This window comes from Saccostrea cucullata, unplaced genomic scaffold, assembly GCF_032062105.1.
Source record: "Saccostrea cucullata isolate Sc308-1 unplaced genomic scaffold, CSIRO_AGI_Scuc_v1 ctg1007, whole genome shotgun sequence".
NCBI lineage: Eukaryota > Metazoa > Mollusca > Bivalvia > Ostreida > Ostreidae > Saccostrea > Saccostrea cuccullata.
In genome coordinates this window covers 84,257-88,072 of record NW_026940502.1, presented here as the reverse complement: position 1 = coordinate 88,072, position 3,816 = coordinate 84,257, and positions in this window count along the sequence as shown.

Genomic DNA, 3,816 nt, shown 5'->3' with positions numbered 1-3,816 from the left:
CATGACCCTTTTGACAAAAGCATATAAATTTAACCAATGGAAAAGATAAAGAAAACCAACAGTAAATTGATCTCAAAAAATTAGTACAATACACACCTGTAAAGGGGCAGGAAACACGGACCTCAGAAATTTTCAGAGATGGAATAAGGTGCATTGGAGGAATAAGCATCCTCTTTTGACCGGGCTTACCCGAGTCTCACAACGAATGTTTTCTATCTCTTCTTACAAATGTCTAAGACAAAACACGTGTTAAATGGGCCTTTGGTTTATTTAAGTTGACAAAACATAGGAACTCTTTTGTATCCAAATAGAACAAAAATCAAATGTGGAATCAAAAAAGCCGTGCATATATTGTAAAGATATGCAAAAGCTCCATGCAGAATGTCTCCTTTTTTTATCAAGAGGTCTAGTTACATACACCCAAATGAAGGACCATCAATGGTTATTTTTTGCTCAAATTGAACTGAGGAAAGTTTAACAGATTTCCTACAAAGGAAGTTCAAATATCGGAATATATCAAGAGTAATTTTCCTTTACATTAGCTGTCAACGTTGTTGCAAATAAATTCAGTTTTAAGACAAGAAAGTTTACAGAGCTTTGTAATCCATCATATACGCTATCTATCTCAGCCATTGTGAAATGTTTATTTCTTAAAAAGGCAGGAAAACAATCAAAGGAAGATTTACAATAAAATATAATTATATTATAGGAAGTTTTTCCCTCCAGAGCCTTTCGGGCACTCCTAGGAATGAGTATGCTGACCATGGGTACAAAGGCCTAACAATTGTGTAAAAGGTACCTGAGAATGCTTCGAGGGAATGAAAATATTAAGTATATGTAGATGACCTTTTGCATTATTTAAATTCAACGTACCACGGATATAAATTAAGAAGCTTCAAAGATTTCTTAGATTTCTTAAGAATTTTAAATAGATTTTTGACATTTATTTTGTTTCATTTCCAAAATTTTTTTTTTAATTTTCTTTCCTGATATCTATTTTTTTTTTTTATCATTTACGGAAATTGGAAAATAATATTCTTTGACAATTTAATGTATAAAAGAAGGATAATATTTAAAATAATTTTTTTCACATTATCAAATATAAATAAAAAAAACATTTTAGTCTTTCGCCAAGAAGCTTTATTCACAACAATAGATAAAGAAACATTTACTAACTTCAAAATTCCTTTAAAGACAACTTCTGCCCTAGCAACCAAACGGACTTAACTGTACGTCCATTTAACATTGTAATGTAAAATACTATAAATTGGAAGATACCTAAAGCGATATGCTAGTTATGCTGGAGAAATTGAATTTTATTTAAGACATCTTAAATTCAAATGATAAAAGGTCATAAAAAATAAGAGAAATTGTCAGCCTAATTTGTGAGAATTATCTACAGGTATCTGACTGTGAAATAATATAAAATAGTTCTTATGGTGCCTCAATCAGTCTTATTGAAAATGTATTTTAATACTAATTTTTTTCTTTTATTTGTTTATATAATACACAAATCCAACCTACATCTACATACATGTATGTGAGAATAAGAATTGTACCTAAGCTTTAAAATTTATTAAAATTACCTTCAAAAAAGAATTCACGAAAACGAAACAAAGACCGCATATCTCGCATGGTTTGTGGTATTTTTAAAATATAAGTTTAGACATTTGCGTATAAAGAAGAAAACCACAATCAAGGATACATGTCAATTATTTAGACTGATAGAATAGCATTCATCCTCCAATATCTAACAATCGGAAAGAAATATGATTCCTTGACAACGAAAGCTAAAATTATTTTTTTTAAATACGTGTTTTTAATCCATCTATTTTGCAATTTTAAGTTTACATTGATCTGTTGGTATCCCGATGTATTTTCATAATATTTTTAATTTCCGTTTGTTTTTAAATATCTAGCTATAGCGTACAGTTGTAAAGCAAAGTGTTACAAAATTAGTTAATAAATATATAAAATAATAAAAGCGCTAACTATCAAATCCCTGCCTATAAAGTCAAAAACACTCTATACATTTATAGTGAAATGAAATGTTAAAATTCGCAAGTACATAACATATATTGAGATAACAAACAGTATTCAAGATCAAAAGTCCTTAAAACAATACAAAATAGGAACAGAGCAAACAAAGGCCTCCAAAACATCAGAGATGGGATCAGGTGCCATGGAGAAGTGAGCATCCGAGTATGTAGGTTAAAAGATCAAGATCATATAGTCTGTAACGCTAAATAATTTTCATTTTTGTGGCAAACAGTGCAATTACCAAATAAGTGAAATAAACTTACCTCTTATATGTTAAAAATAAACTTTAAATCGTAATAATGAAATTAAACTGTATGTGGAAAAGCAGGTCAAAGATCAAATTATAGGTTCAAACACAAAAATAGTAAGCAATGTACATGTTTGTGCAAAATATCCAATATATACCATATACAGTTCTCAAAATACATATATATGGTGTGGTAGTGGTACAGACGGACGCCGGTTCAATTGATTCATATGTTAAATCAATTTAACATATGATTCATTTTGTTAAATATATTGATTTATATAACATTTTTGAAGATGTTTTCCTATTATATCACAAATAGAATATTCTTATCCATTTGCCCTGAAAAACTGCTGAATCACGCCAGATATGGTTATATTTCACCGGAAACAGTTGTACATGCTATATACGCTATTCCCTGCAAAATCTAGATATTAATTAAGTTTAAATTCCATGCAATAAAAATGAAAATTAAAATGTCCGGAGTCTGCGATTTGTTCACTTGAATTCAGAGGATATATATTGAGGAGTAAATTCTGGTTATCAACACAAGTGTCAGCATACTGAAAACATTCTGCCATGAAACATGCAAATATTTTTTAAATTGTACATGTGTACACAGTGTTCAAAAATATGTTCTAAATTTGGGTTCAATAAAAAATAATAATAATAAAATCTTAAATAGACATGTTTACATATTTTCTTAAACACAACCTTTTTCCTCTGCCTTCGGCATCGGGCAACAAAACACTCCAGGGCTTTCCTGTCACCGAGGGGCAAGTATTCTGGTATGCTGCCGTCGAAGCCATGTAATATATGTATAATATATCATATGCTCTGTACGCTCTCGAAGTTTGCCATGCAGTAAAAATGAAGTAAAGCTGCGAATGTGAGATTATATTACTGTTGTGAGATGTATATGTTAATGCCAATATTAAATTCTTGTAAAGCAAAAACAAAAATAAATAAAATATTGAATAGAAATGTATATATTATTTTCTGAAATACAACACTTTCAAAAGTTGTACGTGGCTGTATTAAATCTAGCGCTGAAAGATCCTCATCTGTTCTAATCAATCTTAACAACTTATTTTGAGACTTGGATTAGGTAAATAAATGTTGGTACATTATTCATTTGAGACCCAATTCAAATATTCAATAGCAAGAAATAAAATAAAGAAAAACTTAATTAAAAATGTCGGTTCAAAAGATTAATGGTATGACATAGGCTCTAAAGCAGCTTCGTTTTCCAGCATACACGGCTTGCTTTGTCCTGGTCAAGCTCAGAGCTTCATAGAGCTGATGTGTAAATATGCCCCTTAATTCTGCAACCTTTGCCATGACAAGATGCAAAATGATAATTTGCACATTTCAAATAAATATTTGTCCCAGTTTTTGATTTATTCGAAAAATATTGAAATGAGACACCCGGCGGCCTATAAATCACAAGACGGGCCATAATCACATGGGGATCGCCGTGTCGAAGAAGGACCAGTAAATACGAACAGCTATAAAACAGAGATCAAACT